Source organism: Coturnix japonica, chromosome 8, assembly GCF_001577835.2.
Source record: "Coturnix japonica isolate 7356 chromosome 8, Coturnix japonica 2.1, whole genome shotgun sequence".
NCBI lineage: Eukaryota > Metazoa > Chordata > Aves > Galliformes > Phasianidae > Coturnix > Coturnix japonica.
The window spans coordinates 10,763,963-10,777,140 of record NC_029523.1 but is presented as its reverse complement, the minus strand read 5'-3'; the positions used below and the strand labels follow the sequence as shown (position 1 = coordinate 10,777,140).

The 13,178-nt window shown below is 44.9% G+C and overlaps 1 long non-coding RNA gene across 1 annotated transcript in view; it reads left to right on the top strand.

Annotated features, from left to right (window-relative positions):
• Positions 1-460: 460 nt before the first annotated feature.
• LOC116653774 overlaps positions 461-13,178 on the top strand; it is a 45,376-nt gene continuing 32,658 nt past the window's right edge. The window contains exon 1 of the long non-coding RNA XR_004308207.1: positions 461-598. This is a non-coding gene — a long non-coding RNA (uncharacterized LOC116653774). The remainder of the gene's footprint in view (positions 599-13,178) is intronic.

Sequence of the window (13,178 nt, the reverse complement as noted above, 5' to 3'; positions counted from 1 at the left end):
GGCTCCGAACCCGACGGGCTGCCTTTCGGGCCGCCGTGGGCAGACCCCGACCCTACCGCAGCCTGCCTGGGGATAGGGCGGCCCCTCGCTGCCGCAGAGCCTGACAGGCGGCGGCCTTTTGTCTCTCTGCCGCCGCCGCCTCGCCCTGCCTGCACAGCCCCGGGGTCACGGCGGCCTCGCCCCTCCCGGCCCGGCTCAGCCACGGGCACGGCCGGGGTGCAAGTTCTCCGGGTGCTATCGGCCCGACCTCGCGGATCTGCGCTCGCCTCGGGGCGGGGGCCGTCGGGCCGCTCCGGCCACGCTCCCGGAGCAGATCCGAACAGGGTCCCCGCGGCCCCAGCCGGTCCGCACGGCGCGGAGCGGCGGAGCCCCCTGCTGGCCGTGCGCCGCCACACCGGGCCGGGCCGGGTCCGGCTGAACGGGGCCGCCGCCGCGCACCTACGTCCCCACCCGGCCCGGCGGTGGGAGACGGGCAGATCTCCAGCAGCGGAAATGGGAAGCAGCGCAGGTGCCTGGCTGAACCGCAAGCACTCAGCTCCAGGTGCAGCGCTGCCTCGAGCTGCTTTGTCTTTAGCCCTACGGTGTCATGTGGGAGCAGGTAAGGGTTACCTGGAAATTCCGGGGGTCTCGGGTGCTAGGTTAGGGGGAGAATTGGGGAGCTGAAGGGGTTCTCTCGATGGAGGAACCTAAAAAACAAAACCTATGTAACATAATTTGGTACACGCTATTTCTCTTTCCCATAGCACCACCAAGGTGTCCCATCTTGCTGAAGTTCTGGATGTTACTTAGAAACATTGGCTCAATATGCTAACCCTGTTTTCCCAAGCATGATGCCCACTTCACAGAATGATCAGGATCCATTTAAAAAGCACTTGCTGTCCTGGTCCTACTATTCCCCTTGGAAGGATGTTTCAGAATCTCATAACTCGGCTTCTTAAGATTTCCAGCCTACATTTATTAAGGGACCCGTTTATATGCATTTGTTCAGATGCCAATTTTGTCCTTGAACTTAATTAGTTCTGATATTTACTCCCCTCACAGTGTACTAATATTCCTTCTCATCATTTCCTTTGTTCAAATCAAGCTTTTTAGTCTTGTCTCATAAGATAGAATCTTCATTTCCCTGATTATCCCAATATCCTAGCAACTTATGAAAACTGGGTCGTGCCCAACACCCAGAAAATATGGGTTTCAGAGGGGTTCATTATATCCCATCCTTTTGCAGCTTGACCGAGACACAAGCAGGGGGAAGGATTAGCATAAGGTCAGACAAACCACAATTCTCCTGACTTCAAGCTCTCCCGCAATCTGTCAGGGACATGAGTTCTGAAAGGCCTGTGGTTTGTAACTTGGCTTTACATCAATGTGCATTTATATATCTATAGATCATCTTCTAGAGAGGAAGGTTGGCCTTGGAACCACAAGGGACATCAGAGATCTGGAGGTTTGGGTTTAAACCCAGGTCTACATGGGTTTGGGCAACAGAAGTAACTTTGACAAGTCCCTAAACCTTCTAATGCGTTTCCCTAATTTTAGAAGAGGGACAATAATACTCCTGTCCTCACCTTTTTCCCCAGTACACCTGCCTGCCCTGAGCGCTGGCAGACAGGGTGCCTCCTTCTCCCTGTGCCCGCCACCATGAAGTGCAAATTCATCCAAGCTCTTACGCTGATGGTTAAAAATAGCCACCAGTCTTATAGATTTTTTTAATTAAGCTGCAGCCAGTGGCCAGCAGTAAAGTCAGACACATTAACTGCAAAGCTGTACCGACTCCTGATTCTCAAGTCTTTGCCTGGCTGATGACAAAGTCAAAGCTGTATTATTATTATACATTATTTAAACATCTGCACAATTTGACACATTTTCTTCACTAGTTTTCATCTCAGATGGCAATTTCTGATCAGCTAATATAGCACAGAAACTTGGCCAGAAATGGACAGACCCTCACCTCGGTTGGTCACAGCAATAACAAACACTGCCATCATCCTTCCACCACAGCAAGGGCCTGGGAGGCTGTGGCTGAGCACAGAGACAGGGAGCACTCTGCTGAGCTGAGGTAAAGCAACGATATTTATGGGAGTAATTATCACAGAGAAAAACTGGAAAAATATGATTACAGCAAATTGTAACTCTCTCCAATATGTTTTTCGTTGTTAGAAATAGCTCAGCTGAGACCAAAACAATATGAACAACAGCCCAAGAGCACCAGACACAGGTTCTCTGGTTCTCTGAGAGCAGGGCAGGATCCAACTCCGGTGTGCTGGGGAGTAGGGTGTCACAGCCTGTGCCTCTTCCCAGCCCTTCTTGTTGGGTGAAGCCAAGCCAACAGAAGGAGTGTGATCCACCTGCTGCTGGACACACCAACCGGGGCTGCTTGTGGCTATTTTTCAGCACGCTGCCATGACAGAACAGTTTGCATGCTTGCATCTTGCAGTTGGTCTCTATCAGTTTTTGGAGGCAATAACAAACTTCATGTAAAACCCAAAGCCTCATTTAATAAAGAGTGAAATGTTCTCATTGAAATGTACCTACCCCACGGATCAGATGCATCAGAGAAGGTCTTCAGTCATCTTGAGAGCTCTGTAGGTGTTGTTGCTGCTCTCAAACAGTCTGTGAGAAGAATTATAAATGGTATTTACCTTTTAATTAAACAAAATATCTTGCAAATTAAACACATGCTCCTGCACATCAAAATTTAGTTAGCATCCATTTTTATTGTGCATCCTATTGCTCTCTGACAGCCTACCGAGTCCACAGCCAAATCTGAACACACGTTGCTAGTTCCCTTTTAACTTACATTTTGTGTATCTTGCGCAAGATTTTATCACATATGAGGGGAAAAATCCTTCTGTAATTGACTGAAGATACTTAAGCAGAATCCTGCTTAATATTCTTGTCGCTTAGAAAAATATAAATATATATATGTATTGGTGTGTCCTGGCAGAGGCAGAGAATCAGTTTTGGACACTTGTGTGACATACATCTTATTATCTTACGTAGAAAATTTGACAGTGAATGACAGAACACCTTAGAGGGATTTAAGAAGATGATAAAGGCAACAGCTTTCATATGAGTACAGAGACTAGTTCCTAAGAGTTACAAGCTTTTTTTACATGCATCCTTGTAATTTGACATTTATAATTCACTGTAGCGCTGGATCTCTGTCATTTTCTCACTGCCAGGTTCTCTATATGTGGATGTACACGTCCTTTCTAATTAGTATATGTATTTGATCCTTTAATAGCATCCTCTCTCCACCTTATTATGCAGTTACACAGTTATCTGCTCTGTACCAACAAATACTTTGATAAAACAGAAGCAGCTCTTCATTGCCTTCTCTTTAAACAGGTGTTCAGTGGGGGATTTTTTTTGTTTGTTTCTGGGGGGTGGGGGAAGGGGTGGTATATAAAATAATTTAGCCTAATGAAAACTAGTAAATCATAAAGGATTTAAAATTAAATAACCTGTGGAGGAACCCCAGCCTTCTGTCTATCCATCTACGTAACGCATGCATCTCCTGACGTACCTGCCACCTCTCTCACAGGGAGCTCCAAAGATCCTTATAAAAGCACTGATGCTGTTGCAGTACCAATGATCAAAACACCTCCTTTACACTGGAAGGACCAGCACGGACTTCTCCCAGGGCAATTTCACAAGCAGTGAGGCAGCTGCAGAGCCTTGGGTCACCACACTGCCCCAGGAGCCAGGAGATACACACTGGCAGAGAAGAGGTTATGCTGAAGGCCCCTGGCCCAGGGCTGACCTCTCACCGCTGCTTCTTTGTTGAACTTTGGTAACAGAGGTGATGCCAAGCAGTTCCCAGTATTACAGTTTATTAGGCAACTTAGTTGAGATTTAATGCAACTGGAATGAAAGCCTTTCAGTATCATGTTGAAATGGGCTGTGAAGGGCTTACCTTCCAGTAACGCTCATGCTGAAGTCAAAGGAAGTGCTTATTCCAAGTGTTTTAAATATTATGGCTTGATGTTTGAAGTAGGAGATGTTCTAGTGTGTAAAGCAGAGAACAAAATAGAGTTGTACTTATTTGTGGTCACATTAAAATGTCACCTTTACTGGCACATAAAGAGGTAAGATAGGAATGAATTCAAAGCAAACTTCTCAATTCTCTGCTATTCAGAAGTAAACACATCAATACTGACAACCATTTTAAATATTCACAATGTGATCTCTGGCTTGGACAGATACCAGGGAAGAAAACAGAACTTAGGACCAATATGGAAAGACTCACCCAGACTGTACTGGTTTGAGGTTTATCTCTTTGTGTCACTTCAAATATCTTCCAAAAAATCTCAGGTCAGTAGTAGCACTCTCATTGAAAAAGAGAATCTGATGAAAAGCTGCTCTGGAAAATACAATCAAATGACATCAGAATGTTTTAATTACCAAGCATGGTAAAAGCGGCTCAGTTATTTATGGATTTAAAATAAAAATACATGCATTTGTTTTCTATATATATATTCCCAGTATATTTTTATGTTAATCCATATGAACCACAATAGAAATTCCAGCTCTCCCTTAATTTCTTAATACAGACTCCCATTCAGGTAGTGAGAATTTCCAGCAAGCAGAAAACAATGCAGGATTTCAGAATCCACTGCTCGGGTCAGAGAGCTCTTTAGAATCAGCACAAGTACATGAAGCTTCAGGATTTCTTCCTGTGGAAATTGAACACAAGTTGGAGTATTTCCAGAGCCAGGAAGAACAATGCCTTGCCCTGGCTGTGCTTACAGAAGGGTACTGTATGGTGTTGAGAATCTATCACCTTTTTGACAGTTTCAGGTACAGGAGTCTGGGTAGCATAGCAAGGAAGGTACAAAGTATGTCACAAACGTCACAGGAATGCTGCGTGCCCAAAGGCGGGCAGCCCCACTGCTGTGGGTGTGAGGGCTGCAGGAGCATGCTTGCTAGAGTGAGCATATACTGCATTCTCTTTGATATACATCTTCTATTTTCTGATCCCATTACTTCAGATTAGCTCTAAGTCTTATATCTAAACATTTACTCCAAAGGGAAAGTCTCTATTTACAGGCTGGATTAAGAGCTTTAACAAAGGGAATGGCAGAAAGTGATTCATTTACAACAGAAGAAAAAGGACTGCTTTGTATTTTATCACTTACCAGCATCTCCCAAATCTTGTTCCTCTTCTTCTCCCATCCAAACATAACAGAGGCAGAGAGGTTCCCATCTGACTACACAGTTGTGGGAAGCACAGCATGCCTCTGCCCCTTGCTGCCTGCCAGGGTTCTCCTGCTCCCACCCAGACAGCAACCTGGGCAGCCCAACACTGCCACTCCTTTTTTTGCCTGACCACTTTGGGGCTAACCAAAAATTATAGTGTATTACTGAGAGCATCATTCAAATGCTTCCTGAGCACTGACAGGCTTAGGGGCATCAACCATCTCACTAGGAAGCCTGTTCCTGAACACCATCACAATACAGACATCTTCCTACTATCCCAGACCTACAGTCTGAACCTCCCTCAATGTGGTATCATACCATTCTCACATGTCCTATCACATTGTGCTTAAAACTAATTAGCAGCATGTAAAAATGGACTTCCACAGAGAAGCTGTGAGTGCTATTGCTGAACTGCAGAAAGTGGTAGGAAAGGAGAAGATTACTTGTTGAGTCTTAACCCAGGCTAATTCCCAGCATGGCTCAGATCTGCAAGGTTCAGTCTAAGTGAGATTACAAAATGATTTCTCATTAACATTTACTCTCTGTACCTACCCCAGGAATGCACAGTGCCTGCAGCAGTCCAACAAGGTCCCAAAGCAGGGAGGCACAAGCCCTGAGCCATAGCATCTCATCTCTCACTGCAGCTGTGCACCCAGCAGGACAGCACTGCAGGATGTGCACACCCAAAACAGAGCCTCTGTTGGAACTATTTAGTATAGAAAACAGACGCATAGAACTACTCTATGGCATGCTATCCAGACATCTGTCCCCCACAAGACCCCATCTCACACACATACTTGCTGTACTCTCATTACAACTCAGACACATAGCTCCTCCCATCAACCCCAGTATCTAACTTCCACATCATGGTAAAACTCCACTGCTCCAGATCCCATCTTCCCAAGCACAGCTGGCCTGAGTGGCTTGGAGGCTCCTAGCCTTATTACTGCATTAGCCCACAGCACCTGTGTAGGTGCTGCCCAGGGTGGAAGATGATTGGATGATTCTATGATTGATTCTATGATCCTCAGTACTCCTGCTCTGGAGGTGGATAGCACTATCCTGGTATCTTAGGGTGTCTTCATCCAAATAGATGCTCACATGTTAAAAGAGTTAATTGTGTCAATGTGGGTGGATGTTTCAATGGCACTCATTTCTCACGGGTGCCTGTTTGGTTTATCCTACCTTAATATTCATGATTAAAAGTGTTACCAGTTCCAAACACTGAACGAAATTTCTTTCATATTTTCCCATTTTTTCCCCCTCAATTCATCCTGACACTGGCAGGGGTTATTGGGGTGACTTGCTCCTATTTGTAAAATGGGGCTCCAGCAAGCCATACAGTTTTCCATCTAAGGCCCCTAGCAGGAGTCAGCATATGGCTGCTGATTTTATTCCCACCTAAACTCTTCTAATGGTTGCTGTTGGTTTCAGTCTCTTGCTCTCTATCTCCACTAGTGAGGCTCTGAGAGGTCGTGCACAGCAGGTGCTCTGCATTCAGGCACACCTGTCTGTGGTGGAGGAAGCTGCCTTTGGCATTCAGCTCATGGTGTCCCCCGGGACCTCTCCCAAATGCCTCCTGCAACACCTTCACCTATTGCAGCAGGAGCTGTATCGGCCCAGGCTGAAGGCATCTCTTGTCTTCTGATTTCCTCTGTCCAAACATAAAGAGCTACAGGACCAGCGGTCACTCTGTTCCCAGAAACAATAACAGAAATCCTTCATTTTGTTGTACTTTTCTTCTCAATGTGAATTCCTTTAATATGTTGCATAGCTTCTCCATTTCTTAAAAGCCTGTTGCCTTTTTGCAGAGCAGGAGGACCCATTAGTGCTTCTAAGTGGTCACAGGCAATGTAAAACAAGGTAGTGTATTCTGCATTAAACCAGCATTATAGTGAGGGATGAATACAATCTACCCAACAGATATTTTATCATGAAAATTATTAAAATTCATAGCTTAGAGGTGTGAATGCTTCTTTAAGAAAGGTACTTATGTTATCCCCAAAATAGCACCAGCACCATGTGATGTTCCAGTTGCTATGGTTACCACAAATTTGTTATTTAATAGCAAAGAAAATAGATGCACAAAACATGCTAATTATAACTGGTACAAATTTTTCTAAATGTTTTATATGAATATGCATGCATGTTTTATGCATAAGGAATAGGAATGCCCTTTTTCAAATAATTCTGCAAGTTTTTAGGAACATTTTAGTAGCTGACTGGGAAGTGCATTGTGTGGCTCTGAGCAGAAGGAAAGGAGAATGAAAATGTGAAGATGGGCAATTTGTGTAAAACAATGCAGTTTAGTATTCAAATGGCTAGACAATCCAGAAAAGCAAAGATGTTTAAATTTGTTGAGCCCTTATACTTTCCTGGTGGCATTTGCTTTGTTTCTTCTTCTGCTCCTCATTGCACTTTAAGTGTTTCCTCTCTGGTCAGAAATCTCCAGGAAAAAAAAACCAAAAACATAAAAGGGTAGAAGCAAAGCTATTAAATGTTGATGTTAATACACCCCAAAGACAGACTGAGGTGCTCCAGTCACCACCAGATCCAAGCCTGCTTGAGGCTACCCCACCCCATCTCCTGGCATCACTTAGAGCCCCAGGGCTGGGCAGATGGCGTTCTTGTTGCTCTGAGCCTGGGCACGTCCTGCCTGTGGTAAGAGTCCTGCTGCAGCCCCAGAATCCCACCCAGGCCAGCAGCTGAGGAGCATTTTCAGCATGAAGTGGTGCTACCCGTGCACATGGCAAAGACAAATACATCAGGCTGGCTCCAGGTGGGAGGAAGCAGAATGCATTCATGCTGGAAGGGGTGTGTATGAGAACAGCTTTCTTGTAATTCCCCATTCCTTTCTATTCTTTACCAGATGTTCCCAGAGATAAGTCTGGGGGACATGGTGTATGAAGCACCATAAGTGCTTGAGCTGTGAAACATGGTAAGGTTAATACAGCCCCAGAAAGGGCCGGGAGAAAACTCACTCCTTTCCCCTCCAGTCCTTGGCCATGCTGAAAAGACTCTTGTTCCAATCCCTCTGTTAAACAACCCACACCTGCAAGCTGAGGGGCTGGTGCTGGGCTGCCCACCTGTGTCTAGCTGCTCAGTGCCACGCTGTGCTTACACTGACGAGCTCCTGGACCCGCCTGGGGATGGGGGTGGAGCACACCCCAGGGTAGCAGCACCGTGTTGCAGACCCTGCTGCACTCAGGGACAGCTGTGGAAAATGTCATTGCTGTCACCAGGAATCAGGCTCTCTGTTTTCACAGGATTTCAGCCCTTCTTTTTGCGACCGTGCAATGACTGTGGACAGAATTCAAGTTGTGTGCTCACATTTCACTGCCAAATGACCACACATATTGGCATGGATACTGAAGGCGCTCCTTTATGCCAGTGGTTTTTGACTTTTGCACCCAAAGCACATGCTGGCTGGTTGCTATATTTCTGATGTTGCAGTGTGTCAGTGGTGCCGCCTGGAAAAACATTCTCTGTAGCTTGCTGTCATGTCATGATTGATATCGACTGTAACAAGATAAAATGTTATGGTACTGTAATTCTGTCTGATGCAAGGTAGTCTTTGATCTTTACCATTTTGAGATGATTATAATATATACTTAGTTTGATAAATAATACCCTTTCACCAGAGTCACAAAAAGTGGAAGGAAAATTGACATCTGAAGTTTTGAAACTTCCCCCGTGAGGATGCTGATGCTTTTAAAGTGAAAGGCTAAATAACAGGGAGACAGTCCCACTCACCTTGCTAGGAGCAGACATAAGAGTCCTTTTCTTGATTTTGTTCTGTATTTTAATTTGAACAGTTACTTGAACCATGGGGAAAAAATGAGCAAAAATCAGCACCGCAGCCATCAGAAAGTGTTCTCATCAGGTAATCATTTATTAAAACATTTCAACCAGCTGGTATAAATACAATTGTCATCAGAACACAACAGGCAAATATGTGCTCCCATCTGCACAAACAAGCCAGCAGCAGTCCCTGCATGTCCCCTGCCACCTGTGCAGCCTGTGCCCAGCACAGGGAGCCCAGCAGGGTCCTGTTCCTGTTTAGGGCACCCAGCAAAGCCCACCACCTCACCACTACTGTGGAAGGGCAGTGGCTCTTGAGATCTTGCAGCAGGAAGCAGCTCTGCACTGCTTCCATGCTGAGGAACTCTGGACAACCCATCAGGCACCACCAGCACCCTGGGGCACAGCTGGCACTGTGGTTGAGCTCTGCGGCTCTGCCAGGAGCCTGCAACCCTCGTGGCCTGCACTGTCCCACTGACAGCTGGACTCAGGTTGTGGCAGGGCTGTGCCAGCGCTGTCCCGAGGGGACAGCCATGTGCTGGCAGTGAGTTTTGGCATCACAGGGTGCTCTGCCAAATCCTGAAAGATACCGCATGGCAAGAGTAGGGTGTAACTCCAAGGCTGTGATTGTTTTCCATGTAAATGTCTGTTTTGGTTTGTGCTTAAATGATTATCTGTCATTGATTTGTGTGCCTAACTACTACTGCTTCAAGCTGTTTTCAATTATTCTGTTCTCAATACGCTGCAATCCCAAGGATTAGCAATACTGAGTGCCACAAACCACCTTGCAGCAACAGAGCCATAAACTGAAGAGGCTAGAAAGGATTTTAATGGGAGATTAAAGGCAGAAGTGACTCACAGAATGGCAGCAGGGAAGGAGCGTGCTGCCTGGCTGCAGCGAGGCTGCTCCATGGTCCCTCAGAGTGCCCTGAAGATCCCAGGTTAATATAATAATTCTTTCCTTATCATGCAGATTGCTGGTAATGATTTTGTAATTAGGGATGTGTTTAAAAGAGGGCTTGAAGTGAAGCATATGCTCTCTCTTTGCTCTAGGAGGTGCAGAGCTGTGGTATAGCATTGTGCAGGGCTGTGGTATAGCATTGTGCAGGGCTTGTTTCCTTGCCTGCTGATTTTTCCATGTAAGTTTTTCCTGCTTTCTTTCTGTATATTTTTAATTGAAAAACTGTACCTTTGGAGAAAGCTGTATTTCCCCTTGGCAGCCCTCTTTAACCAGAGCTGGTGTTTTTAAAGTAAACAGCATGCATCTACACCAAAACCAATGAACTGAGCTGGAAGGGACTGCTGCACTGAACAGCAGTGTGTTTTTCATTATTCAGTTGTAGGTGCTCAGACATTAGTTGCCTTTAAAGCTCATGTTTATGTACTGCTGTCTCAGCCCTAATGAACAAGGGTTGCACACACACAAATGTGGTGATGCACAGGGATGGTGGGGGCCAAGGGTACAGCTGGTGACACTTCCTGCCCCGTGCCACTGCAATGTTTCTGACACGTTTGGCCTGGTAGGAGGACACAACCTAAAATCCAAGCCCTCACACTTACACTACACACCATACTACTATGATGAGCTGCCTTAAGATTTACCTCTTAATAATATCAGCAGGCTTTTTTTAGCTGTCAGGGGCTGAGGGTGCTTCACTGTTTCTTCTCACCTAGACAAGTAGAAACCTCCCTGTGCTTTATCTATGTTCCTAATTGTTGCAAAGTAATAACTATGTACACTCATGAAGTAGCCATTTGTGACAGTATCCTTCAGCTGGGAAAACGTTACTATTACTGAATTTCTAAGGACTCCTATTAATATTCTGACTCGGAACCAATTTAAATATTTGAACTTTATGAGAGCATCATTGAGTTGAATAATGTGGAGAAGCGCACTCAGATGGATTAAATCCTCTCTGGATTTTATCAATACAGGGAGTCGGAAGAGAGAGAAGCTATTTGTCTGACATGTATATATGTTTATAGCAGATAAAATCCAAATATGTTATCACTATGCACTTTGCTATGTATATTTTAAAACATTATGGGTGGATGGGTACATACTCTTCACTAGCTTACGAGAGATACCATCATTAATTTCCGCATCACTATAAGTTTTCATGGTCCTTTTAACCTTTTTATATTAAGTAAAATAGCAACTAAAACACTCCTTTATGTCCTTGGAAGTACCATACTTGCATACAGTTCCTGTTAGGGAGGCAGGAAATGCCCCTGCAGAGAAGGGGAAGGCTCAGCCAACCCCAGCCCCTGGGTTTGCAGCAGGAGCTTCTGAGTGTCAGAAATCTGGTGGCAGAACTGAGAGTTAACTTAAGACAGCTGGCTTACCTTGAATGATAAACTTTTTATTTATTTTTCCAAGGCCAGCATTCAAAAATCTGTCAGGTCACTTTAATCTGTTGCATTTTGAGCAAATTCAGGTAAAATAAACAAGTCCCCAAAGCAAAGCTAAACTCTAAGTATCCTGGTACTGAATCTATAAGATCAATAAAAACGCAAGGGATGTCAGCAGTAGCTTTTGCAGAACACGAAGTCATTGAATCTCAGGCAAAGCATTTGTATTACTAGGCTTTTCCCATGGTACACCATACCCTTATAATCAGTCTCCAATCTGTCCTTTAACTTTCAATAATATTAAGCTGCAACAAAGCTCACCCAAACGACAATAAAAGATGTACTCACAAAGGACTGAGCATGCTCATGGGACAATGCTAGAAATCATGGTGTGAGACAGGTCTTCTAATCTGATACTCTCCCATTGTTGTATCAGAGGGATAGCTGAAAACTATTTTCCAAAAAAGGCAGCCAATCCCAGTCACATTTCAATTATCCTGGTTCAACATAATGCTGTATTTTAACTGAAGAGAAAGCCAGTTTGGATTCCAGAAGCAATTAGTTAGAGGGACACAGCTGAATAACTCAGGGAGATGTGGGAACTCCATCTGCAGGAGGAATTGCCGAAGTAGCATCACTTGCCTGTGTCCTCCAAACCAGTACAAATCTTCAAGTATCACCATGTTCAGAATAGCAAATGCCACTGCAGCTCAGGAGGTGGCGAGCCCATGGAGCCAGAGGGCATCTTCCTGAAACAACACAGCTGTGGATTGCTTAGAGTTGACATGAAAAGCCCAGAAACATCTCAGACATGCACAAGTATACATGTCTTGTGAGAATGGGCTGTTTTGCCCTCAGAGGTACTTATTTGTAGGACAACATTTGTTTGATAAAACTCTTGAATTGAATAAATAATTTACAAAGCAAGAACTTCTGTTTTACTGAATGCTTCATCACAGGAAAGTCACAGTCTCCTCACCTTATCACAGAACTCCACTGCAGTCATAGCCACAGGGCTGTTAGATAGCTCACTCCTGTGATACACTATAATGGGTGTCATTCCTTTTTAGTAAGTCTAAACAAAACAGTTAATAAATCTTCAGGGCCTCCTATCGTTACATCTATAACTCTTGGCTTTCACTTCCTCAGTGGTGTTGATCTTCTTGAAACTCATGGCATTCTCATAATTCTCTTTAAATAACGAGCTGTGTTTCAGGCTCTCATTCAGTGCCGATCTGAGTTTTCTGCACGTTTGACTGTGCAGTGTCTGCTGATGAGTCACATCTGATTTACACCCAGATAAACTAAATCATCCCTGGTGGCACGCAGCTGAGCACAGCACCCTCTGATCCTCTGATGGTGCCGGTGCAGTTTTCTATTGCTGTCGGTTTGTCGGATGTCACCCCACTTTGAGTCTCCATGGAGACTGCTCTGAGATGCAGGAATCCCCCAGCTAGTGGCTCCTAATAGGACCTGCTGGGCCCAGGATTTCTCAGCAGGGACAGGGGAACACTGAAAGAAATGGAGACATTTGCCATGGTTTAGGGGAAATATCTGGATGAACACACTCTTACACGTGTGTGCTGTGAATGAATCTTTCACAGTAATTTCTCCTTTTTCCCTTTGGCAACTTCGAACACTTTTCTCCTGCTGCTTTCTGGTGACGCTGCAAAACATCCACAAGAAAGTACATTCTTTTAGCGAAGTAAAATGGTGAATTGGTTTATTTTAAGCAGAAATCTAATTTACGTCCTTGCAAGAACTGGCCAAACACCAGAATGTGAACAGCAACTCATGGGAAAGGCAGCTATTTCAGACCTACCATA